This window comes from Talpa occidentalis, unplaced genomic scaffold (genome assembly GCF_014898055.3).
Source record: "Talpa occidentalis isolate TD23 unplaced genomic scaffold, MPIMG_talOcc4v2.1, whole genome shotgun sequence".
Classification (NCBI taxonomy): Eukaryota; Metazoa; Chordata; class Mammalia; order Eulipotyphla; family Talpidae; genus Talpa; species Talpa occidentalis.
Window position 1 is genome coordinate 132,678,928 of NW_026555331.1, and position 27,754 is coordinate 132,706,681.

General features: G+C 37.4%; 1 protein-coding gene and 1 long non-coding RNA gene across 3 annotated transcripts in view; one reads left to right on the plus strand and one right to left on the minus strand.

Annotated features, from left to right (window-relative positions):
- Positions 1-27,754, plus strand: part of CPED1 (cadherin like and PC-esterase domain containing 1) — a 255,853-nt gene that overhangs the window by 182,984 nt on the left and 45,115 nt on the right. The gene's annotated exons all lie outside the window — the stretch shown is intronic.
- LOC119246077 (uncharacterized) overlaps positions 15,205-27,754 on the minus strand; it is a 42,591-nt gene continuing 30,041 nt past the window's right edge. The window contains exon 3 of the long non-coding RNA XR_005125464.2: positions 15,205-15,909. This is a non-coding gene — a long non-coding RNA (uncharacterized LOC119246077). The remainder of the gene's footprint in view (positions 15,910-27,754) is intronic.

Here is a 27,754-nt window from a genome sequence, read left to right on the forward strand (position 1 = left end):
ATACCTAGGAGTGGAATTGCTGGATCATATGGAAGCTCTATGTTTAGTAGGTCAAGAAATCTCCACACAGCTTTCCATAGTGGTTGGACCAGTTTGCACTCCCACCAAGAGTGCAGGAGAGTTCCTTTTTCTCCACACCCTCCCCAACATTTGTTGTTGCTAGTTTTTTTTTAAATATGTGCCATTCTCACTGATATGAAATGGTATCTCATTGTAGTTTTGATTTGCATTTCCCTGATTACAAGTGATGTTGAACATTTTTTCATATGCCTGTTGGCCATTTGCATTTCCTCTTCAGAGAAGTTTTTTAGTTCTGCCCATTTTTTGACTGTATTATTTTCTTTGTTTTTGCTAAGTCTCATCAGTTCTTTATAGATTTTTGTGATCAGTACTTTATCATTAGTGTTGTGTGCAAAAATGTTCTCTCAGTCGTTGAGGTTTCTCTTTGTTTTTGTTATTGTCTCTTGCTGTGCAGAAGCTCTTTAATTTGATGTAATCCCAGCTGTTTATCTTTGCCTTCACTATCACTGCTTTGGGTGATGTGTCTGTAAAGATATTTTTGATGTGCATATCATGTAGTGTTTCACCTACATTTCCTTCTATGTATTTTATGGTTTCAGGTCTTATGTCTAGTTCTTTAATTCATTTTGAGTTGGTTTTTGTGCATGGTGTGAGGTAGTAGTCAAGCTTCATTCTTTTGCATGTAGCAACACAGTTTTCCCAGCACCATTTATTGAACAAACTTTTTTTGCTCCAATGCATATTTTTTGCTCCTTTGTCAAAGATTAGTTGACCATAAATCTGTGGGTTTATTTCTGGATTTTCTATTCAATTCCATTGGTCTGTGTGTCTGTTCTTGTTCCAATACCATGCAGTTTTGATGATTATGGCTTTGTAATATATAGTTTGAAGTCTGGGAGTGCGATGCTTCCATTCCCTTCTTTTTTTTTTTTAGGAGCGCTTTGGCTATTCAGGGTTTTTGGTGATTCCATATGAATTTCATCAATAATTGTTCTATTTCTTTGAAGAATGACATTGAAATTTTTATTGAAATAGCATTGAATCTGTATATTGCTTTTGGTAAGACAGCCATTTTAATAATGTTTATTCTTCCAATCCATGAGCAGGGGATGTCTTTCCATTTCTTTGTGTCTTCTTCTATTTCTTTTAACAGTGTTTTATAGTTTTCTTTGTATAGGTCCTTTACCTCTTTTGTTAGATTTGTTCCCAAGTATTTGATTTTTTTTTTTGTTTCTATAATAAAAGGGATTTTTTTTTTATTTCTTTTTCTTCAGATGAGGAGAAAATTCTTTAGTAAAGCACTGCAGGGACCCAAGGGTTGGGGAGGCCAGCTTTTGAGTGAACTCTGGAACTAGCTGACCTTGGCCATTGGGTAGTGCTGGATGTGCAGAATTGAAGACTGGGCCTGCCAGGCCACAGAGGTAGAGAAAAAGCTGGCCAGTCTGTGGAGTATGCCAAGTTAATTATGGGTGATAAACCCAGACTAGGACATTGGGCCAAATTATAAAAACCTTAAAGGTCACATTGGGGGCTCTGACCTTTGTTTGATGCCAATGAGAAATCAATGTTTTGGTTATTTTTAATATTGTAAAGATATGTTCAGAAATATGTTTTAAAGTTTAAGTCTAATAACAAAATGTGGTTGGATTATGATGGAGAAAGATTAATGCAGTTTGTTAAGAATGATATTATAATGAAAGTTAGGGAAGATTGTTAATAGCCATTATTAACAAAATACTCCAGCAAAGTATTTTATTTTTAGGGAACAAAAATATCCTTTATACTCTACATCTTGGGATCCATAAACTAGAAAATCTCAAAAGTCTTTGTAGGACCATTTTGATAAAATTAGAAGCATTGATTTTCAAATGCAAACTCCTGAAAATCAGGGGAATCTGTGTCTCTTGGTGACCTTCCATAGCTTCTTAATAGTTTTTGATAGTTTAATTTAGTATCATTTTGGTGTACATGCCATGCTTCTGCGTGAAAGATGAGTATATCAGATCCATTTTCATTATAATTCTCCTCGGATGGCGAGTGTGAGTGGAGCGGGTACACTTTTTTCTGATTGAAAGCATCTGCAGTTTATTTTCCATGGTGATGTTCCCTAGTTTTTTACTCTGACTCATGCCTTGGAGCGCACAACCCAATCCAGCAATTTTCTTCACAATGCAAATTTCACATCAGCTGCCATCAAAACTGCTTCTCACCTTTCTCTAGAATTCAAGGGGCTAGAGACTGTTCCATGTCCTCTTAAGAAATACAGCTATTGCAAACCCCTTTACCTTCTAGATACAGGTGGCTATAGGACCCCACTCACTTCCATAATTATATTTCAGAGGTGGTGTAGATTATAGAAGTTCTATGATTTTTTTAAAAAAAAATCAAATTTAATTGATTTAACATTCATTTACAAAGTTATAATTTCAGGAATCCAGCTTCATGCCCTAATATGTATGTTTGCTTCATTCACCTACCATCAAAGTTCTAATGCCATCAAAGTATATTATTTTTACCTTAAATTTAATTTCTATTAATATCTGATATCAGTCATTTCCTAGCTTTGTTACATGGACCTTCAGAATTCAGTACATATCTGCAAAGTTTCCACTGAAGCCAAGTGTGGCAATAATGGAGATTTTTTAACAACTGTTTGTCCCCTTTCCTGCCAGAGTAGGACATGAGTTATGAAAAACAGAATTCATCTATTATATAAATATAGATTTGGTGTCAGAGAATAACTTCTAACTGTCTAAATATGATGGAAATTTATTAAAAATGCCTTCAGAATGATCATGCTGAAATAAGATCATTGCCTGACTAGGGCAAAGTTGTGTTGTGATTAGAGAGTTAAAAAGAACCTCACTGGGTCTCTGGGACTTTCTTCACCAATATTTACAGGCTGAAGGAGGGAGGCATGACAGGAGCAATCCACACAGGGGCTTTAATCTTGAATAAGAACTGACCCCTAGAGACTAAGAGTCAATATAGTGGCTCCCCCAAACAAACCCCAGCCCTGCCGATGAAATTAATCCAGCCAATAAATATATTTTAAATATGTGTGACATCTTTCTGTGTGCTTTAGAAAAATACAAAACATAGGGAAAATACAATTCCTGTTTTCTAAGCCAGTGTTATCCAGTAGAGAAATAATGTGAGCCACTTATATAGAGATAACATGAGCCACTTATATAATTTTTAATTTTCTAGAATTCATATTTTAAAAAGGTAAAAAGAAAAAGGCAAAGGCAATTTTTTAACTTTTAAATTTTTTATTTTGAACTTAGAGTTCTGAGTAGTATATGAGGAAAAAAGACATAGTTTATTCTCATAAGTAGGTAAGAAAAATTGTTGAAATGCCTCTTAACTTATTTTAAAGTACTTTTCCATTGTATGTTGATTTTCCTTTGTTTTCTGATGATGAATTATATTTTGCAGTTGTTATTTTTTATCATAATATTTATTATGATAGAAAGAAGTGAAGTTAATTTAATAATTTGGTGTTTTATTCAAAAATTAAAAATTTAAAAATGGTTTTCAACCAAATATACCCAAATATTTCACCAAATTTAAATATCTATTTTAATATATAATCAATATGAACTAGTAAAGAGAAAATTTACATTTACATTACATTTTAATTGTGGCTTGTGATGTCGTGTTGGACAGCACAATTCTGGGCATTTCAAAATCCAGTTGGTATGAAAGCTCTTATACTTTGGTGATAAAAATTGATTCTTGCTAACTCATGGGAATTTTATAACATTTCACATTCATCATTTCATGAATCAATTAGAGCAACATTTTCAAGAGTGTGACCTGAGAAATACCACTTTTCCGGTAAGGGGATACAGGAAAAACAATGTGATTATATGTGAAAAATAAGGGAAATGTGGAAAGGGGATACATGAAAAATACATGATTATATAGGATTAGAAAATTCTCGGTTAAACAAAATTTCTTCTGCGCTTTTCCTGGAGGAAACTTTGGATGTGCTGATGTACATATGGGGTTTCGTTGTATGATGGTTCCTTTTCTTAATTGATCATGAAATTGTTTTTTCACAGAGTATCTCCTGGGTCTAGTGTTACAAGCAACATACTATGGAAAATGCTGACTTAAGGCCAAAATAAGTGATGTAGGAATTCGGAAATCAGAAAGAAGCCAAATAGAGAGGTCCTGGGAAGGCTCCATGGGGATGTGGGTGCCTTCAGTTAATTCTTCTCGTGTGTTCCACAGACTCTCTGTTATGGTGTTTGACTCCTGCACTTGGCTATCATCCCCTAAAAGTTTTCAAGTTCCTTAGATAAAAGATAGTCTTATCCACATCTTGGTCCCACACTGGGTCAAGCACAATTATCAGTAAATATTTGTAGGATTGATTTAAATTTGCTGAGAGGTGTGACCAATGCAGAGACCAATGCAGACCTGAACAAGTAAAGAGAAATGAATTTTGAAAGCCCAAGAAAAGAAAAAATCACACCACCAAATGAAGGTTAATGTGGAAATGACAGTGAGAGTAACAGCAGCATTACTGACACAGCAGGGAAGCCCTTCCCAAGACTCTGAAGCTTTCAATGTCAGGGTCATTTACAGGAGAACTTTTATATTCAAGGCAAATTGGATAACAGGGGAAGCCGAGAAAAACAGGGGACAGGAGGGCAGACACAGCAAGGCAGAAAAGCATACGCCAAATTTTAACAAACAAAATCCAGCCTCCATTATAACCCATGTGGCAGGTTATGCCTTTAACAGATAATCTTTAGGTTTTTTGGAAAACTTGTTCTGAGTCTGGTGTGTGTCAGGTGGGAAGGTCAAGAACCACAGTTTAGGGAAGAACTCTTGAAGTTACATTTCTCTCCCCAGACCCCCAAGAAACACAGAGATTGCTGAAATGAATTATTTAGACATGAATGCCCAAGAAATTGCCTTCTTCACACTTTGTGTTGCTTTTCTCACATCTAGATGTGGCTGGCTGGGCCATGCGCCTACCTGGTAAGCCCTCTACAAATCTAATTTCTCAACCTACTTATAGATTCAGTTTTTCACAGAGAAAGGTAGAAAAAGAAAGTCCAGTCCCCTCGGTTTCATCTTTCTCCTTACCTTTGCTCTTCACCTAATTGCATCATGTTTTTTTTTTTTTTTTTTTTCCTTGTCTGAAAAAATCCTGGACTTTCTCCTTAGCCTGAACACAAAAGAAGAGAAATATTCCCACTGCCTTGCACCACTGATGGCACTTTTTGAGTTTTAGATAAAACAGAAATATGGAAGCAAGATTGGGGATACTGAAGGAAGTTGGGTGTAGTATAAAGAAATTAAAACTGTGATCAAAACTGTAATGATAAAACTCTTCCCAGAACTCCTGGATCCATTTCAGAGGTTTTCCTATTCAAACTTAGACATCAAGATGAAAAGGCAATTTCTTTAATTCTCCTCCCAGAAATCCCTTCCAGAACATTACCTTCAACCTGGCTTCTAATTACCAGACAGCTTCTTTTAGCTTGTCCTTCCAACCTTTTGACAACCAAAGAATGTGCCAGGCTGAAGATCAAAGAACTCTTCTGGTTTATACTTGGCTGCTGAGACAACTCTGTGTTGTGGTCCTGCTGGAATTAGCACTGATGTCTTCCGAGAAGGCAGTCACAGGAATAGGGCCACTAGTCACTGGAGACAGTCATTGGTGAGGATACCATGAGCATAGCATCAGTCATGTTCCCTGCTCCCCAATGTGAGATGGTGGGGAGCAGTGGGCTGGGGATCTGTGCAGAGGTGGTCTCAGCCTGAGATAGCAGTGGAGCCCATTTCAGAGATGGTCTCCTAGAAATGACCATCATTGATATGATCATGAATAGGTCCATTGCTTCCAGAAAAAAAAAATTACTCTCCTATAGATTTTTTTAATTTCAGAAGGGCTCAAGAATTATTAGATGTATTATTCATTTGACCCTCCCTGGAAGAAAGAGACAGAACTAATTTACATCTTGATCCCACATAGGACTAAGCACAATTGTCAATATTGGTAGGACTGAATCAAATTCAAGGTCTGATAGAGACCAATGATGCAGAGCAGAACATTTAAAGAGTAGACCACTTAGCTTGATGGTGTGATTCTGATTCTCTTTTTGGGCTTATAAAGTGGACTAGAAGGTAGAAAGCAGGGTAGGGAGACAGTGGGCTGTTGGAAATCAGGCCTTGAGAATGGAGGTTTTCTTGCTTATTGTGCCTGCAGTCCCTAACAGAGCTCTGCTATGTGGTGGGCAGTCAATTAAATATTTATTGAGTGAATGAAGACCCCGATTTGGAAATGATGAACAATTTTGCCAAAGACAGCAAAACTGAGAAGTTGTTGAGTTGGTGTTATAATCCAGGACTCCTGATACATTTTCCCAAGCACCTCTAGAAGTCTGGTATAGTCAATATGTTTTCAAAAAAAAAAAACTTGATGCAAATCATATATTATATATGTGTATATATAAAATTAGCATATATATTAGCATAATATCTTCCTTCAGGGTTAGACTTTTGTTAATTTCTGAAATCAGTTGCTCCCATTTTAAGACCTGTTATGTACAGCCCATCATAAATAAAGATGACACACTTGGCCCACACCAGAGGACATGATCTCTCCATTCCAAGTCTTTTCCACTCTTTTCAAGCTTCCATCCCAATGCCCCAAGTCTCAACAGACGATGAGCAAGATCAGATCAGCTCAAAATCTACAACAGCTACAAACCATCAGCTGCTAATAAGCCCACTGTATCTCCAAATTCTTCCATATCTTCCCAGATCTCTTCTCTCTCTGCAGGGAGGTAGGTCTCCTCTCTCAAATTCTAGTCTCTCTCCTCTCTTGAGTTCTCCCTACGTCCTGGAAAACCTGCAATATCAAGAAACTATTCTTCAAGTCCATCCATTCCGGTGCCTGCTTCCTGTCTGTCTGTAGACATATAAGTTGCCTCCATATTTAAAAATCATTCTTGTCTATCAATGTGACTCCTGGGGTTATCACCTTTCTACTTCCTTCTCTGTCAGCACCTAAGCCCCCCGCAGCAAAGCCTCCACCCTACCAATTGACCAGTTCCGTCCCATCCCAGACTCAAGAGTGGCTTCCTCTGCTCTAAACCCACCCACTTTGTTTTTAAAGATTTATTTTATTTATACAAGAACTGGGGTATAGGCCAGAGTGCAGGAGGGTGAGAGAATTCACCAGAGACAGAGTGGGGAGCAGAACAGACAGATGGACTGAAAACACTGCTGAGGGGAGTGGCCGGCGAGACAGGAGAGGTCTGCCGCGCCATGTGGGTATTTCCCTGGCTGGCCAGGCATCAAACCTGTAGTGCAGAGGCTGTGGACAGCTTCACAGTGCTGCACTCAACCTGCTGTGCCACCAGGGAGGCCATGCTCTACTCCTTATGTCAAGTCAATGACCACTGTCTTCAGTGTTCTGGAGCAACAAAGCCAGAAATGATTGTGCCTTTCCCGCACACTTTCGGTTTACATGGTGCTGTGGAAACTCTGAGGTTTCTGTCTGAAGGAAACAGAATCAACAAACTTAACAGTTTTAAACTTTAAACAGTTTTCATAATAAGAGGAAGCATGGCTAGGTGTGGGCAGGGGAGGAGACTGTATTAAACAAAAACATTGCAAAGTCACGTCTTGTTTGGAGGTCCAGGGCAGAAAATAGAAGACAGAATGGGAGGGGAGAAAACAAGAATACATGGGGGAGGCTGCTGCTAGTTGGGGCTCTGTGGCAGGGTTGGCCCTGGTCTTGGGGCTGTCACCAGATGGGATCGGAAAAGCTAAGACACCCGCCTCTCTCCCAGCTCCTGAAATTGCACCTGTCCCATCCTGGCTGAATTCTTCTCTCACAGAGAATCATCATCATCCGTCATTCCTCAAACACCCAATACTCAGGAAAACAAATCCCAGCTCTACCAAATTCCTTACCTACTTAATGATGTTTCAGCTTTAAAATACTTTGTGCCAAAATTGGCAGAGGCAGCTTAAAATACAAACTAAACTTCATTTCCATGTTAAATAACAAAAACTATGATATCCTTTGCTGTCTTCTCGTGGCCATCCAGATACTCAGGAGATCACAAGCCTAAAAACCCATAATTGGTTTACACAGTAGAAGACCCTGAAAGAGAAAACAGCTCAGAAAAATGCTGGAGACCCTAACGGAAATCTGCAAGCTGGAGACCCAACATTGTCCACTGTATTTCAATGTCTCCCAGTCCACATATAACTCCAGAGAATGGGCTCTCAGGCTCTGCTGATAGGGTGACAATCCCCCAGCACCCCACCTGGGCCAGGTCTGACCACCCCTCCAGGAGGAGGGCAGAGAGGTCACAGTATCTGCTGTGTTCCTGCACAGAGGACAAGTCAGTAGCCCAGATGATCTAAAAGGAGAGGCACATTATCTCATTTCCCTTGGATACAATACTAGTTAAAAGTGGAAAGAATTATAAACAGAAAGTTACAGCTTCATTAAGCCCACGATGCAGGTCAGGTTTCCTGGCAGCCAGTTCTGCTCCAGGCTAGTGCTAGACATGTAGTCATTTACAGGCAGAAATAATAGCAGATTATATAGTCCTTTTTGTGCAACATGTGTTGAAGCTTTATATAGCTATTAATGTTCCTTTCCTACAGAAAATGGTCAGATAAATATAACCCAAAAAGGGTCATTGCCTAATCTTGATGATTCAGTGGGGGCTGCAGGCCACCTCCATAAAACGTTGGTTTTATATTCTGGGTCACAGTTTCTTTTCATTAATTCGCGTAAAGGCTAAATTAATTTCCACTCTGGAGAGCCAGGTTTATTTTGTGGGTGAAGATTTCAGATGAAATTTGAATGTGGAGAAAACTACATAGCTGTAACTATTACTAGGTATGATAATTATAATTTTGTCTGAGTATATTTCTCTTAAATTACATTTGTTGTCAAGCACAAAATGACTTCCCCTGTTTTATGAGACCATTAGATTTATACAAATATTAATAGGTCTATACAAATTTTTACAATTTGGTGTTTTATTGGTCTCATTTATCTCTCAATGAAACAACATTTCCACTGAGAAAATTAATGATTTCATCCTTTTTTTATTTTCTGGCCTCTGAATTATTCTGAATTCTTTATTCACTTTTCACTCCAGAGAAAGATTTTCTGGTCACTTCTCTGTCGATGTTTATAGGAAGTCTGTTTTCAGGCACTTCTGTATATAATCCTTTCAGATGTTTATGATACTATCACTGCTGTTATTTTTATTTTCTGAAAACTGAGCTCCAATTAAAACAGCAATAATTTTCTTTTTTAGTAGTCTTGAACTGGAGAATGGAGTTGCATATGCATATGATTTTATTATTTTTTTAAAGATTTTATTTATTTTTGCATACAAGAGCTGGGGTACAGGCCAGAGATGCAGATGCAGGGGATGAGAGAATTCACCAGAGACAGAGTGGGGAACAGAACAGGCAGATTGACCAAAGTACGTTGCTGAGGGGAGCAGCGGGCGGGCGAGACAGGAGAGGTCTGCTGCGCCATGTGGGTTGCTCCCTGGCTGGCCGGGGATCGAACTCATGCTGCAGAGGCTGTGGATTTCTTCATAGTGAGGTGCTTAACCCCCTGCACCACCAGGGAGGCCCCTATGCATATGATTTTAAAGAAGGAACTAAAACATAAACTGTTTGTTTGCCTTCTTTTCTTGGATTTCTCAAAAGCAGTCACCTGTAGTAATAATTGTTTTCTTGCTAACACTTTGCTCATTTTGCATACTTTAAAGGCATAAGGCACTGTGACCCTTCAGTTCAAATGTATTTTAAATATTCAGAAAGTAAAGGGCTTATTAGAACATGAATTGGAAGTAGACAGCCAAAGGTTACCCAACCAATTAGCTAGTTACCTTAAGCCACTGATAAAAGATAACATTGGATCAAATTTAGGCCCTATCATCTGTGAGGAAGGAGAGCTCATTCTTCTAATAGGAAAGCCTGACTGAGTACTCCTGTCTTGGGATTTTTTTAACTCCATCAAATCCAGTTGGTCACCTGCTCCCCATATGTAAGTACACCAGGTCCTCAAATAATGTCGTTTGGTTATAACGTTGATGAGGGAAAAAATATCATTCCTGGGGGAGCCACTATGTGGAATTTGCATGTTCTTCCCATGCCTGGCTTTTTTCCTGGTGCTCCAGTTTCTTCCACACCACAAGTTGTGTGTTCGGGTTCATTTATACGTCTAAATCATCCCAGTCTGAGTGAGTGTAGGTATGAGTACACCCTTCCAGGGAAGGGCATCCTGTTCAGGGAGGGTCCCACTTTGAGGTCTGAGCCCCTAGGGCTGGCCGCAGTCACCCAGACCTTGTTCTGGAATGAGCAGGCTGGAAATGAATGAGTGATTGAATGAACAAATGAATGAGTATAAATGATTGTTTAATATTAGAAGTGTTTTGGGTCTTTAATTAGAAGCTTGGTGAAGTTTTTGTGATTGAAAACATGCCATCAGAACTTAAATCTTATCTCTATCAATCAGCCTTTGGTCAAAGTGGTTTCAGTCTAGCTCCTTTTGCATAAAGTCAGTTTTTCTAAGAACCTATCCACAGTGTTAAGCGAGGGCTTATTTTCTGTACAAGCCAAAGCAATGCCCCTTTTTTCTTCCATCTTGAATCCTGAACACTATCAACACTGAAATGAGAACTGCCAAAGACGAGTCCTCTCCCATGAAAAGAAAAGGCTGAATATATAGAAATGGGGCATGGAGCTTACCTTGTGAGGGCTAATAAAAGCAAAATAATGACATTTTTCTCAGATAAGTTTAAACATAATTAAGAACCTTTGACTTCTATGTCTCTAAAGGACAATCTTTAAATAGGTCACAATGGGCAGCCGAGAATTGTGAGTATTACCATTACAAAAAAAGTTACATTCACTTTACAGAATATTTTGCATAATTGAAAACTCTACTAATCTAATTAAAATAAATTTTCCTTGCTAAAATTTAATTTACTGAGGACTTTTAAAGAACACGAACCATAATGACCTTTTATTAATGGCCGTTTTAACATTTTTTTAATTATGTTTACTGAAATAACATTGGTTTACAACACTATGGGATTTAGGGGTCTAGGTTCACACCTCTGCAAATGTGTGCTATCACACCCCACCCACCTCCAATATCCCAATAATCGTCCACCAAATCCCACTGGACACCCTCCTCCGTTTGCTCCCACTCTCCTCTATCCCCTTCTAGTAGCTTCAGTTCTGCAGTCAGATTTCAAAGGTTGGTTTTGGTCTGTTTCTTCTTTTTGTTTTGTCATATTTCACATATGAGGGAAATCATCCAACACTTGTTTTATCCTTCTGATTTATTTTGCTTAGCATGAATCCCTCCAGTTCCATCTATGCTGCTGCAAATGGATGGCAAGTTTTCATCTTTTTTTTTTTTTTTTAACTGAGTAGCATTCCATTACGCATATATATCACATCCTCTTTATTCATCTGTCCTTGGGCTCTTAGGTTGTAGCTTAATTATTGTAAATGTTGCTGAACATAGGAGTACACATGCCCCTTTGAATCAGTATTTTTGTATCTTTCAGTAGATACCTGGGAAAGAGATTGCTGGGTCATATGGCACATTGATCTACTGCTAGTATTTTTTTTTTAAGATTTATTTATTTATACAAGAACCAGGGTACAGGCCAGATGCGCAGGAGGGTGAGAGAATTCACCAGAGACAGAGAGGGGAACAGAACAGGCAGACTGACGAAATACACTGCTGTGGGGAGCAGTGGGCGAGACAGGAGAGATGTGCTGCGCCATGTGGGATTCTCGCCAGCCGGCCAGGATTGAACCCGTGCTGCAGAGGCTATGGACAGCTTCACAGTGTGGCACTCAACCACCTGTGCCACCAGGGAGACCCTCTACTGCTAGTATTTTCAGAAACCTCCACATTGTTTTCCTTGAGGCTGAACTAGGCCACATATCAACTGACAGTGTACAAGAGCTCCTTTTCCTTCTCACCCCCACCATGCTTCTTGTTTCTCTTCTGTTTGATATGGGCCATTCTTACAGCTGTAATGTTGTATTTCATTGTGGCTTTGATTTGCGTTTTCCTGATAAGTGATGATGAGCATTATTTTATATCCCTGTTGACCCGTCTGTATGTCTTTGGAGAAGTTTCTATTAAACTCTTCTGCCCATTATTTAATCAGGTTGTTTGTTTTCCTGTTGTTGTATGATTTTGTAGATTTGGGATATTAGCCCCTTGTTGCATGCATGATGTACAATTAATTCCTCATCCTGTGGTAGGATATTTTACTGTTTTACATTTACATATAATATATATGTAAATGCAAATATTATATATAATAAAAATGAAACTATGCTGTAATAGTGGTCTGAGACTTTATTTATATCTACTGATGCAATCTTAACTTGATGCAATCATAACTATATAATATTTCTTCATGTGAATGTACTGTATTGACTTCTTTAGTCTTTTCAGATGGTTTCTTATGTTTTGCTATCATAAATATTACTGTAATGATCATCCTTTTACATATAAATCTTTAACTTCTTTCATACTTCTTTCTGACTTCTATAGTAAAGATTCCTAGAAGAATTAATAGATGAAAAATGAATGTTTTAAACTTTAATGCTTTCTATAAACAATTTAGTAGTTTCCCCACACACTCATCAACATCAGTGCAGTTACATTTTATGTTAATGTAAAAAACAGAAGTCAGATACATTAATAAAAACTGCACAAGTGCTCCATTAATTTTTATTTTTATTGTGTTTTGCTCCATGAATTTTTATACATTATTAAAATGTGTTGATTCTTCTTTCCAATAGCACTCATTTCAGGGTTTGTTATTTCCAGGGGAAGATAAATACATGCTAAAAAGTTCAAAGAGCATTGAATTGACATTTAGTATTGATTAAATTTATGACACTGTATATACTATATTGAACAAAGACCAAAGGTATTTAACATTTATATTTATGCAGATGTAGGTCTCAGTGCTGTCTTGGTTGTCTGTGTGTAATTAGAGCCATATCTTTTGAGTCCTCTTGTGGATTATGCATGCTTCCTCATCTTTACATGTAGGAATTCATTTAATCTTCTCAACAGTCTTATAAGCAGACTTTTATAGAAAAGGAAAATTAAGTACCTAGGGGCTTAATTTGCTCACTATCTCACAGACAGTGAGTGGTGGAACTGAAATTTGATTACCGTGGTCACAAGAGTCCTCATTTTGTCCTCTGCATATTAATGTTAGCTCTAGATCTTTCTATTCTCTATCATATGCCACCTTGGACTTAATAACTCTGTTCCCTAGTGCTCTTCACTCAAGTGAATTTCATAGGAAAACTCTGTATTATATAACCAGTTACAGGGAAATAATGATGGACAGTATCTGACACAGCATATGAAATATGACTATTACTTTTCAGGAAAGAAACCCCATTTAAAAATTCAATTTAGCAGCATAGCATATAGTCTGAATAATGACTTTTGTTATAAGTACACTGGAAAATTGCTATAAATCAACAGAGAAATAGATGTATTTGCAGAAAATGATTATATCATGCACATAGTGTGGAACTTATTGAAAAAAAATGAAAACTGGCAGCTAATTCAGTAACTAACTCATTTCCAGAAATGACTTTCAGTTATGCCAGATAAATGTCTGTCATCACAGGATATTTATTTTGTTTATAATTATATATTTTGAGTCCCACCTATGTGTCTGTTTATCTATCTATCTATCTATCTATCTATCTATCTATCTATCTATCTATCTATGGATGTAAATTGTTTCCATTTAGCTTTGTGGTGTTTTTCTTTTGTTTTGGTCCTTGATGTCATGTAATTTTTCACTCATGACTCCATCATCGAAAAAATGATCCCACGTGATTACTCAATTCAGTGTTTTCCACACAGTCTAGTCCTCTAAATAGCTCCTTTTATATAGATCTTTCCTGGTCATAGATTCTTTAAGAGATAAGAGAGGAGATTTTTATCAAAAATTATTTCTTCTCAGAAAATTAACTCCCTGAAATAGCCGAATTATCTTCAGTATATACAACTTGTCAAACATTTTTTAGCATCCCCTTTATTAAATTATGAGGATTTGTGGGTAGAACACCTTGCTACTGACAGTGCAATTCAGCAAAATCTTCTTAAAATGAAAGTTAATTGGTCCACACCATTCTTTTTTTGACTTACCAATTTACTAACTTCTTAAATTGTTGCATTTCATGGAGTACACTTTAAGGAACACATGGCTCTTCTTTGAATTTTTTTTTGTATTGTTAAATCATTCTTACTTCAATAAAATTTTTAGAGTACAATTAAATCAGAATTTGAAATTTGATAAAATACCCTAAAGTTCAATAAAAAATAATGGCCACTCTATCGAGCAATTTATCCTCTCAGATACTATTTTTCCCCAATTTTTAGTCTCAGTAGTTAAACGATTCCAGTTACAAGGATCACCTGGCATGAAGACAGGAGAATCAGTGAGAAGCAATAGTGTCTAATGCTCTGCTCACTCTGGCTTTCCTGTCTAAGTTAGTACAAGTAGAATCTTAAGAACCAGTTGACCTTTTAAAGATAAAGCACCAAGGAGCCACAAAATATCAGATCTGGGCAGAGTAACAACTGCAGAGTTCTAGAACCAAGCCAGGTCTCTGACTTGAAAGCAATGTTAGTTATAACTCAGCTCTGCTGGGCCAGGCAAGCATATCTGATTCGTGACAGCAGGATCCCAGAACAGCTGTTGACTAAAACAGAGAAGGGACATTTTCTGAAGACCAGCTTGGAATGCTGCATGGTTGTGGGTTACTAAGAAGGCGTTTCTGCTGAACATGTGCCAAAGAGGGAAGACCCGGTGGTTTCAGTTGAGTGGAGAAAGGCAACCTGGAGCAGATTCCTAGCTGCAGCCTTTTGAGGTTAAAGCTGTGGAGACTTAGAGATATGTGATCTATAAGGACTCACTCACCAGACTTGGCTTTGAATGAAAGAGTTATTTCATCCCACACAGTGAGTTGTGACAACCGCTTAGCAGTAATGATCAAATCACAGCAACAGCATTCAAGTTCAGGAAATAATGAGCTAATTCAAAGCCCATGGGGAATTCAAGACAAGTGAAAGGACAATCTTATATCTTGAAATATCTCCAGAGCACCTTCTCTTATAACTGGGGTCATGGAATCTTGGGTTGCTCCATTAAAATGGGCAACTCTTAATTCCAAATGGCATGCCAAGGACGAGAGTGCCTTTTCACAGGAAAATGCTAACTCCTCATTGGGCATGCTTGCTGATAACTGATTATATCAAAGCCTGAACTGATATGGCTCGGTTGCTTTCTGAACAAACTGCTTCGGAGATTTGTAACCAACACCATATGCTTTACATAGTTCCCAAACACAAGTAGGCAGAATCCATTTCCAATCTGTTCCAGATTGTCTTATTTATTTTATTGCAAAGGACTGAATACCAAGCTAATCATCACAACAGGGAAGGAAAAATAGCAATTTATAAGTCAGTGTGCAGTTAACCTTCAGGTATTAAAGATGCCCACTCCTTTGATGCATCAGTATAGAAAAGGATCTAATTCTTGGACCCTCTCTGTCCCACTCTGTAGTGTCCATGGTTTAGACAGTCCGTCAACTGCCTTCTGTCTGGTGAACTCCAACATATTTCAAGTTGTAATCTCCTTTGTAAAGCAGAGTTGATCATGCTCCTCTGTGCCAACGCTGTCCACATCAATCTTCATTACTGCATCTAGCACTTTCTACAGTTATGTATATGTACATATGTTTTCTTTGCTCAAACTCCATGAGGGCAGGGGCTGTGACAGGCTTATGTAGATGTTGACTAAATGTCTGTTAAAGGAATCAATTGATAAAACAAGTGAATAAATGTCAAACTCTAAACTTCTTTGGAGAACTGAAAACACTTTACAAATATGTACTGATGATTTTCAAAATCATATTAAAATACTTTCTTTGATGATAGGCAATAATAGAAGTATTTGTTCATTGTCTACCATGGGAATTCATTTTAGGTCTCTAATAAATGAACAATTTCCTAATGTGCTATTATTCAAAAGTCAAATTTATTTGAGTGATCCAGCATGAGCTGGAAAGGTGCTTTGAAGCATTTTTCCACAGGAGTGAATAGATTTGGCCTGAATCATTCACATTCTTCCTAGTCCCATTTTTGACCAACTGTAAGGATTTTAAAGGCAGCTGGTTATGTTTAGGGATGCCATCTGTAGACATGAAAAAAGAGTCTTCCCTAATGAAGAGTTAATTGGTCTGTAAATGTTTCATAAACACAGTCTTTGTTTCTTAATACAGTGTGTGTCTTATTTTGTTTTGTTTTTCAGTGTGAAGCATGGATTTGAAGTAAGAGAGACCCATTATTCAAACTCTAGTTGCTTGATTTATTAAGTTATGTGAATTCAGAAAAGCTTTCCCCCAACTCTATAAACCTTTCTTTCCTCTTCTGTTGAATAAGGATAATAATGTCATTATACAGTTATGAAGGTTCAATGCAGTGGTGTATATGAAGTATCTACCCTGGTGCTTTGCCTAACTGGGGTTCTCTCTAAATGACAATTCCCTTTCTCCTTGCCACCCTGAGATTGGCGTATTACAAAGAATTAATCCATAAATGCACAGGGGTACCTTAGCTCTTCTTCAGCCTGTGGATTGTCCTCCCACAATTTTACAGAACGAAATGCTTGTAGATCACAATTTATGCCATAGGACATTTATAAATACTGTAAGATACTATTACCCAGAGCTGTTACTCTTTTGTATAAAATACCACAAAGTTGCTTAAAGGCCCTTGGGTGGTTAGAACATTCTTCCTTTAATGTTTAACCTACAAGGAAATAGGACTAACAGATCATGGTAATTTCAACTTTTAAAAGTACTTTAGAATTTCAGAAAGTTCCCAAATTCCCTTTATCCAGCTTCCCCTCATGTTAACATCTTACATGACCATGGCATTTTATCAATACTAAGAATTTAATATTGGTACAATATATGTACTAGTGATAACCAAATTATCTTCTATCTACTTTAGTTTTTTTTTTTTTTTCCGATAATCTATCACTGTTCCAGGATCTCAAGTTAGTTTTAGTCACCATGGTACTTAATCTTCTCCAAACTATGATAATTCCACAATCTTTTATCCTTCATGACTTTGACCATTTTGAAAAGTACAAGGCAGTTACTTTGCAGAATATCTCTCAACTTAGAATTTTTAAGATGCTTTCTCCTAGCTAAATGAAATTTTGCTTTTGTGGCAAGAATACTGAAGAATCAATGTTGTGTTTCTCTTGAAATACAACTGAGCTTCAACTGGTGTCAACTAAGCTTCCTCACTGTAAAGTTACATTTTTCCCTATGCAATTAATTGTTAGATTGTTCCTGAAAATATTTTAAAAGTCTAAGTACAAAAATATGACTATACAAAGAAAGGACTGTCCTGTCACAGATCCATTTATCTTTAGAGGCATCTAATTTTGCATTGTTTATACTAAAAATTAATATTAACTTTTGATATCACAATGTGATAGTTTAATCAGTTTGAATGTATTGGCATTTCCTTCTAAACAGATTTATCTGCATTTAGTTTAATTGTGGAAGTACAGGGTGTTGATTAGTGGATAATCTTTAAAAATATGGCTTAGTGTTAAGCAATTATTATTAAAGTCAAAAAAAGAGTGGAATTTACAACTGAAAACATTAAATTAGATCATTCCTTTGTAGCATAACATATTCCCTATATCACTGAGTTTAAATTCTCTTCAGATTTTAAAAACCAGAATTCCAAGGACCATTGTGTGTGTACACCAGTGTGTGCATATAAGGTGTGTGTAGGTATAGGTGTATTTGTGTAGCAATTACCAAGATGAATGTTAAGCAGAAAATGTCCACATAGTGCCCACAGCTAGTTAACTGCATGTTTTATTAAAATAGTTAATTCCAATTGTACTACTCAGGCAGACTATGCCTTACTACCAAATATACATTTTTAAAGATGATAACATCATATGCTTTATTAATGAATTATTGATGAGAGGAACGGACTGTCTATGCTGAAGTACTTTCCAAGGCAGTTATGTATATGATGAGTGATCAATATCTCCACGGCACACATTATCTTACCTAAGAACTTTAAATTATACCCAGCTAACTCAGGAAAAAGGGAAATTGAAAACAAATTATAAGCAGATGAATTAGTTCTATTCAATTAATTTTATTAATATGACATTGACATATATTAAGTAGCTACTTAATATATGACAAATATGTCTTATGTTTGGTGTCACTATTATTGTGTATCTCAATTAAAAGCTGTCTTTAAAAATATTTATATATATCTATCTTACATCATTGTTCATTTTTTGTTCAATGTTTGCTTGTATGCTTTCTCTATTAGCTACTGCCTGTTTCTACTCGCTGCTGTTTCTGTTTCAATCTGCAAATGGGTTTTCTTCTTTGAAATATGAAATAACCTTTTCTTTTTGTTGTTGTTGTTGTTACCACTTTGTTACGCTCCCAACTGATCCAGACTCTTCAAAGTATGAGAGCCTGTAGTGGTACATCCAGTTCCAAGTCCACACTCTTTGTTCACAAATCAAAAAGAACTGAACTTTTTCAAATATCCAAACATATAAATCTATTCTTTCTTTTCATTTGCACTCACATCTACCCTCTGGATTCCATCTGGAACCCAAACCAGAAGTGCTGAAAGACCACAACAAAGACTGCTTTCCTTGGAGTTTCTAGCTCACCGGAAGTGGGAAACATTAGTCATTTCATAGGCCCCATCTCACTAGATTTTTCACTCCAAATTCTACAAAGCCCAGAAACTCATATATATTTCTAAATGGAGGATACAGGCTGCCTTTCAATTGGATTCTAGCAAGCAGGATCGCGCTGGCCCCATCCTAGTTAATTTAGAGGTCACTTAGGTTAAAAAAGAGAAAAATGCATATTAGTTCAGGGATATGGAATGCATGAGAAATATAAAGAAGTATTCCAAATATTGATGTCATATTAATAAAATTAATTGAACAGAACTAATTCATCTGCTTATAATTTGTTTTCAATTTCCCTTTTTCCTGAGTTAACTGGGTATAATTTAAAGTTCTTAGGTAAGATAATGTGTGGTCACTTTTCAGTTGACATTTGTGTAAGGAAAGAAACACACGATTGTTTTCTCATATATGATGGCTCCTAACTACTTGAATTCTAATGTGTCATAAGTAAGACTATGAAGTCCAAACATAAATAAAAAGTTAAGTCACATATGTAATCCTGCTACCCAACGTCAAGGTCCACTGTTTTTTGAAACAATTGAAATTCAAAACTTATTTGTAACCTCTCAATAAACAAGAGCAGAAACAGCAACTGTTGGAAAGGAATGGAGAAAAAGGGACCCTATGTAAGTGGTGGGAGTGTAGACTGGGCTAACCCCTATAGACTATGATATGGAGGTTTCTCAAAATATTAAAAATCTCTCTCTTAGGTGTCTACCCAAAGAATGAAAAAATACTAATTTGAAAGTATATGTGTACTCCTTATTGACTGCAGCATGATTTACAATATCCAAATTATGGAAACAACTCAAGTACCCAAGGACAGATGAGTGGATAAGAAGATGTGGTGTATGTACACAATAGAATACTACTCAGTTATTAAAAAAAAAAAAGATGAACTTTTTCCATGTGTGACCACATGAATGGAACTTGAGGGGATAATGCTAAATGAAATAAGTCAGAAGGAGAAAGACAAATACCAGATGGTTTCACTTATATGTGGAATATAGAGAAACCAAACAAAGGGTTAGACAAAACCAAACCAATAACAAGCTTTAGAAGTCTGACTGTAGAACTGAAGCTACCAGACGGGGAAGGAGATGGGCTGGCGGTGGAGGTGGGGAGCAGGGTGTGGAAGGGGCCCAATGGACCATGGCAGAGGACTGTGGGTGCCTTGGTAGTGGATGTGGCATGGAAACATAAATCTGAATGGGTGTGATCCTCTATGTCTGAATCATATACAGTGTCGTAAACCAATGTTGCCTCAATAATAAATAAATGCATAAAAAAGTAAAAAGAAAGACAAGATAACATCAAACATTGAAGCTAATCAATATTTATTTTTTTTTTTTTTTTTTTTTTTTTTTTATTCATTTTTTTTTTTTTTTAATCTTAAATTTTATTTTTATATTCCCCCATACAATTGCAAACGCCCCATTCTGACCCCAATCCTTCCCCTCCCGCCCCCCACCCCCCAAAAAGTGTCTCTGGTTCATAGTTTTTTGTTGATTTTGATTTTCACTTTCTTATATTCATTTTCCTGGTCCCTTATTTAAGTTTTCTAGATTCCTGCTATGAGTGAGACCATCCGGTATTTTTTTTTTCTTTTTGGCTTATTTCGCTGAGCATGATCCCTTCCAGCGCCATCCATGTTGCTGCAAATTGCATGTGTTTATCTTTTTTGAATGCTGAGTAATATTCCATGGTATATATGTACCACATCTTCTTGATCCAGTCATCTACTTTGGGCATTTGGGTTGTTTCCAAAGCTTAGCTATTGTAAACAGTGCTGCTATAAACATAGGGGTGCAGGTGCTCTTTGGAATTGATGTTTCTGTGTCCTTTGGGTAAATACCTAGGAGTGGAATTGCTGGATCGTATGGAAGCTCTATGTTTAGTAGGTCCAGAAATCTCCACACAGCTCTCCATAGTGGTTGGACCAGTTTGCACTCCCACCAACAGTGCAGGAGAGTTCCTTTTTCTCCACATCCTCGCCAACATTTGTTGTTGCTAGTTTTTTTAATATGTGCCATTCTCACTGGTGTGAGATGGTATCTCATGGTAGTTTTGATTTGCATTTCCCTGATTGCAAGTGATGTTGAACATTTTTTCATATGTCTGTTGGCCATTTGCATTTCCTCTTCAGAGAAGTTTCTTTTTAGCTCTTCTGCCCATTTTTTGACTGGATTATTTTCTTTGTTGTTGTTGAGTCTCATCAGCTCTTTGCAGATTTTTGTGATCAGTCCTTTATCATTAGTGTGGGTGCAAAAATGTTCTCCCAGTTGGTGGGTTTCTCTTTGTTTTTGTTATTGTCTCTTTTGCTGTGCAGAAGCTCTTTAATTTGATGTAGTCCCAGCTGTTTATCTTTGTCTTCACTATCACTGCTTTGGGTGATGTGTCTGTAAAGATGTCTTTGATGTGCAAATCCCGTAGTGTTTCGCCTATATTTCCTTCTATGTATTTTATGGTTTCAGGTCTTATGTCTAGTTCTTTAATCCATTTTGAGTTGATTTTTGTGTATGGTGTGAGGTAGTGGTCAAGCTTCATTCTTTTGCATGTAGCGACCCAGTTTTCCCAGCACCATTTATTGAACAAACTTTCTTTGCTCCAATGCATAGTCTTTGCTCCTTTGTCAAAGATTAGTTGACCATAAATCTGTGGGTTTATTTCTGGATTTTCTATTCGATTCCATTGGTCTGTATGTCTGTTCTTGTTCCAATACCATGCAGTTTTGATGATTATGGCTTTGTAGTATAGTTTGAAGTCTGGGAGTGTGATGCCTCCATTTCCTTCTTTTTTTTTCAGTAGAGCTTTGGCTATTCGGGGTTTTTGGTGATTCCATATGAATTTCATCAATAATTGTTCTATTTCTTTGAAGAATGCCATTGAGATTTTGATTGGAATAGCATTGAATCTGTATATCGCTTTTGGTAGGATGGCCATTTTAATAATGTTTATTCTTCCAATCCATGAGCAGGGGATGTCTTTCCATTTCTTTGTGTCTTCTTCTATTTCTTTTAACAGTGTTTTATAGTTTTCTTTGTATAGGTCCTTTACCTCTTTTGTTAGATTTATTCCCAAATATTTGATTTTTTTTGTTTCGATAATAAAGGGGTGGTTTTTTTGATTTCTTCTTCTTCAGATTTATTGTTTGTGTATAGGAAGGCTACTGACTTTTGCGTGTTGATTTTGTATCCTGCCACTTTACTGAACTGACTGATGAGTTGAATTAGTTTTTCTGTGGAGATTTTGGGGTTCTCTATGTATATTATCATATCATCTGCAAATAGTGATAGTTTGACTTCTTCTTTTCCTATTTGGATTCCTTGGATGTCTTTCTCTTGTCTTATTGCTCTGGCTAGGACTTCCAGTATTATATTGAAAAGCAGTGGTGAGAGTGGACATCCTTGTCTTGTTCCAGATCTTAATGGAATTGCTTTCAGCTTTTCACCATTGAGAATGATACTGGCTGTTGGCTTGTCATAGATGGCCTTTATGATGTTGAGGTATGTTCCTTGTATCCCAAGAATTTCAAGGGCTTTTATCATGAATGGGTGTTGCACTTTGTCGAAAGCTTTCTCAGCATCTATTGATATTATCATATGGTTTTTATATTTCTTTTTGTTGATGTGTTGGATAACGTTGATTGATTTTCGGATGTTAAACCATCCTTGTGCCCCTGGAATGAATCCAACTTGGTCGTGGTGAATTATCTTATGGATACATTGTTGGATTCTGATGAAGCTAATCAATATTTAAACCATTGTTTTTATAGCTCTCTTCTGTACAAAGTAGAATGACCAAGCTAGACACTCACTTTCATTCAAATTCAAATTCAGCTTTACAAATATAAAAATTATTTTGGTAGCCCTAGTTTGCTGCAAATATTTTATTAAAACAAACTAAATAAAAGTCAAAATGTCTTCTACTACTAAGTCCCCAGACACCCCTATTTAAAAAGACAGCTGCTTGGTAAAATTTTTTTGTTTTATTAGAAAAGATGGAGCTTAGAGACTTAACCAATAAGAATTTTTTAAACAGAACAAAATTAAAGAGGCTTAACGCTTTCCCTCAATCCTAACATTGGTGTTAGTAGAATGAACCAAACTGAAAATTATGGCTCCAAAATAATTTTACTGATTTCTCTCTATTTCCTATTTGGTCTCCATACACCACCCACTCTGAATTTGAGAGGCCCTCTTCTTCAAAAGTGTTTCACATGTTCATCCTTCTGTCTGGAACATTTACTCGGTTCCTGTGAATTGTTCTTCTTCCTATAGAATGTAAGCTCTGTGAACAGAGGATGGTAAGAAATGACCATGTGGGCCCATAGCCCTTCACAGCCCTTAAAAAGGAACCGATCTTGCTGATACTTTGATTTCCCATTCCTGGTCTCCAGAAGAATAAGACGTTTGTGTTAGTTCCAAGCCACCCTATTTGTGTTATCATGTTACCCAGGAAATGAGTATAACTTCAGAGGCATGGTCAGTCCTGTGCTGACTTTCTGTTCTCTTACCTTACTTTTTTAAATATTATTTTCTTTAAATTAATATGTACTGGGCCTCCCAGTGGTGCAGCGGTTGAGCGCTGGGTTGCGAAGCTGCCCGCAGCCTCTGCAGCGCCAGTTCGATCCCCGGCTGCTCCCCGGCCACCGGAGGAGGGTCCCACATGGCGCGCAGACCTCTCCTGCCGCCCGCTGCTCCCCTCAGCAGTGTACTTCGGTCCTTCTGCCTGCTCTGCTCCCCGCTCTGGCTCTGGTGAATTCTCTCACCCTCCCATGCTTCTGACTGTACCCAGTGCTTATATAAATAAATAAAAATAAATCTTGAAAAATAAATAAATAAAATAAAAAAATAAATTAATCTGTACTTTTAAAAATGTAAACATAATTCATAATAATGGCAACATATTCAAACACCTAAAGTAAAAAGTAAATGTTTTTCTTCTCCATCTCTGGCCCACCTTTCTTGAACTTCTAAGAGGAACTGTTCGGTTTCCTGTATGTCATTCTAGAAGTTATAGAGACATGGTCAGGTGCATATAACATCCAGCCCCTTATTTTACTTAAACAAAATCATGGTATACATAATAGCCTATAATGTGTTATGTTGTGCATTATAATGTGTCTCTCTACATCTTCACTCCACCCATCTTTTCTAAGATCCATACAATATTCTGTTGTATGGATGTGTGTTATTAAGACTGTTCCCTGTGGATGGACACTTGTGTCAAGTTTTCTGTTGTTAAACAAAGTGCCCCAGTCAATTTCCCTGCATGTGAATCTTTGCAGACTTCATAAAATACAACTGTAGTGTAAACCCTTAGTAGTATAACCATATTTGCAAGATATTTCCAAATTGCCCTCCATAAAGAAGGTCAATTTCTTTTTTTTTAAATAATAAATTTTATTTTTATATTCCCCATACAATTGCAGCCCCCCCATTCTGACCCCAATCCCTCCCCTCCTGCCCCTCACCCCCCAAAAAGTGTCTCTGGTTCATAGTTTTTTGTTGATTTTGATTTTCACTTTCTTATTGTTATTCTTTTTCCTGGTCCCTTATTTAAGTTTTCTAGATTCCTGCTATGAGTGAGACCATCCGGTATTTTTCTTTTTCTTTTTGGCTTATTTCGCTGAGCATGATCCCTTTCAGCGCCATCCATGTTGCTGCAAATTGCATGTGTTTATCTTTTTTGAATGCTGAGTAATATTCCATGGTATATATGTACCACATCTTCTTGATCCAGTCATCTATTTTTGGGCATTTGGGTTGTTTCCAAAGCTTAGCTATTGTAAACAGTGCTGCTATAAACATAGGGGTGCAGGTGTTCTTTGGAATGGATGTTTCTGTGTCCTTTGGTCAATTTCATTTAATAGGATTTATAAGCATTACCCTCTTCATGAAATATGTTGCTTTATGATCAATGTTGTATAGAAAGGGTGGCCTCAGAAGGATTGTGCTGTACTTATTTATTGCTAATGTATACCTCAGCTAATTATTCTCTAAATGTTCACTGACTGTCTAATACTATGAATCACACAATAGCGACTCAAGTTTTATGACTGGCTGACTACAATGCAAGGAAAGCAATTGTTAAATTTAGAGACAAAGTGAAGACAGAAAGTAATTCACTCCTTTGGAACAAGATGCCCATCTGTACAAAGAAATAATTTGGAAATTTGTCAAAAAGGAAAACCACAAACATAAAATTCTAGAGCCAAATAGATCACATGTGGATTATCTAAACAATGTTTATTTTCTAGAATGTGGAAATGTTAGAACTAGCATTATATCTGGGCTCAGTCAGTGCCCCAAATATACATGTTCTGTGGGTCCAGGGTCACCTGTGTTGACCATGTTCACATGTAAGGTCTCAGCCTTCCTTCTTTATTTTAATAGAGAAGCTAGAGCTGTGCCCTACCCCCATATCCATCCTTTTCTTCTCCTTCCCATCTATAGGTAATATCTGCAACTGGAAACCATGAATTAAAAGCTTCCCACATGCCCAAGATTATGCTAGATGCTGGAAACAAGATAATGGATCACAAACTTTCAGACCCAGGTATTGAGACATATCAAGCCCAATACAGGTTGGCTGGATCTGAAAGGCATAAAGCAATGCTAGTTAACTTTCAGGACTCAGCTTTCAGCTGGGATTGGGTTGAAAGCAGAGCAAGGGCAAAAGAAAATATTAGAACTTTCCCAGGAAGCTTGAAGTCTCTACTTGCATATGATTGGCCAGATTGTGAATAAGACCAGATTGGCAAGATTGTGCTTATCTATAAAACAAGCTGGGGAGGTGTGTTATTAATATTGTCTTTAGGAGCAAAAAGCAACGAAGAAGGAGATCAGGATGGGTTTTGGTGCATACTGTAGTGTCTGTCGTAGTTATATTGAATTCGAAATACTCATGATACAGCCAAGGGAAAGGATCTAGGACACAGGTAAATACAGACATTTTCTGTGTGGAACTCATGGGAGTGGCCTGGGCCTGTCTGGAACTCATGGGAGGGATCCAAGGTGGGAATCTTGCAAGTGGTAGAGAGGCCATGGTGTTCCCCAGGGAACAAAGGAAGAGGGTCAATGGCACAGCTCCAGGGATGGTGTTTGGCAACAATATGTGAGCATTTTCAGATGAAGAGGGAATGAGATAGAAAATATAAGAGAAGGAAGCAAGCTTTCACAGATGTAAGGAACCTGAAAAGAGGTGTCTGGGGACAGTTAGTATGAGACGAGGTAGCAGCAAATTAACAATAAAACAAATTGAGCAAACCCTGCCATATGGCCTCTGTGTTCTTTATAAGTCAAGCTCATCTAATGAGACTGATGCAGGTGTAGAAGCAGGGGAGTTAAATGAGAATAATAAAGGTTTGAAGAGACTTTGTGGAGAATGGGGAAGTGTTCTAACCAGAGTTCTAGAAAAAGGATTATTAGCAGGCAATACTGAGTGACCAGCAGGAAGTCTGGGGGGCACTGGTCTGTATCATTTCTGCGACTTTAGCAAGCATTACCTAGTGGGGATCATATTCCAGATGGACACAGATAGCATTGCTCCAGGATTAGGGTGTTACTGGGTACCTTTGGTAAAACAATAGAGACGAAGTGGATTGTTTCCAGGAAGAAATGAAGATGGTGTGAATGTACGTTCAAAGAGAATGAGTAATCATAATCCCTTGATCAAAGAAATGAAAGTTTTGAATGAATGCAGAGCAAGCAGGAATTAGGTTAAAAGAAAAGCATATTTTATTTGCAGAATATATATTAGAATTTAACATTTCAGAGATGCAGCAGCTCAGCTTTGATTAAAAAGTTCTGGAGCTTGCCCCAAAACATTGCTGAATAAAATGGGATGGACCCACATGGATTTTCAATGACAATGGTGAAGTGGAAAGAATGATAATAACCAAGGTGTTACATTTGGTGAATGTGGAGCATAATTAAGTGTTGGGAGACAGCAAGCGCCATGGAAAGAGCTGATTGAATGAGCCATGAGAAAAGGAAGGACAATGGAGGGATGGTTTGAAGAGGCAGGAGGGAGATAGAAAGTCAATCTCATGACCCGTACTGGGGACCCTGAGGGACATGGTGAGCAGCGTCCCCTGAAGACAGCTGTAGGGAAATTGTGTTTTTACAAAGTATAGGGTTTCTGTGATGGTGACAAGATGGAGGGAAGGTTGTGTGAAGATGTGGAGAGTGGGGAAGGGTTTGCTTACCATGTGATGGGTGTGGCAGAGGACCAGTGAGAACCTGTTACAATGTCTTTTTTTTTAATATTTTATATTTTTTATATCATTTTTCATTTTTGCACAATGTATGCTTTTCATCTTGGTTATAGTCCCCATACAATTCCCACCCCCCTTATTTTGACCATAATCCCTCCTAGCCCCCTCCCCTGCTGTAGTATGTCTCTGGCTTATAGCTGCTTGCTGATTTTTACTTTATTATAATTAGTCTTTCTCCTGGTCCCTTATTTAGGTTTTCTAAATTCCTTCTATGAGTGAGTCCATCCGGTATTTTTCTTTTTCTTTCTGGCTTATTTTGCTGAGCATGATCCCTTCCAGCTCCATCCATGTTGCTTCAAATTGCATGAGTTTATCTTTTTTGATTGTTGAGTAGTATTCCATTGTGTATATGGACCGGTCATCTATTTTTGGGCATTTGGGTTGTTTCCTTAGCTTAGCTATTATAAATAGTGCTGCTATAAACATAGGGGTGCAGGTGCCCTTTTGAATTAATGATTCTGTGTCCTTTGGGTAAATGCCTAAGTGTGGAGTTGCTGGATCATATGGAAGCTCTATCTTTAGCAGGTTGAGGAATCTCCACACAGCTCTCCATAGTGGTTGGACCAGTTTGCACTCCCACCAGCAGTGCAGGAGACTTCCTTTTTCTCCG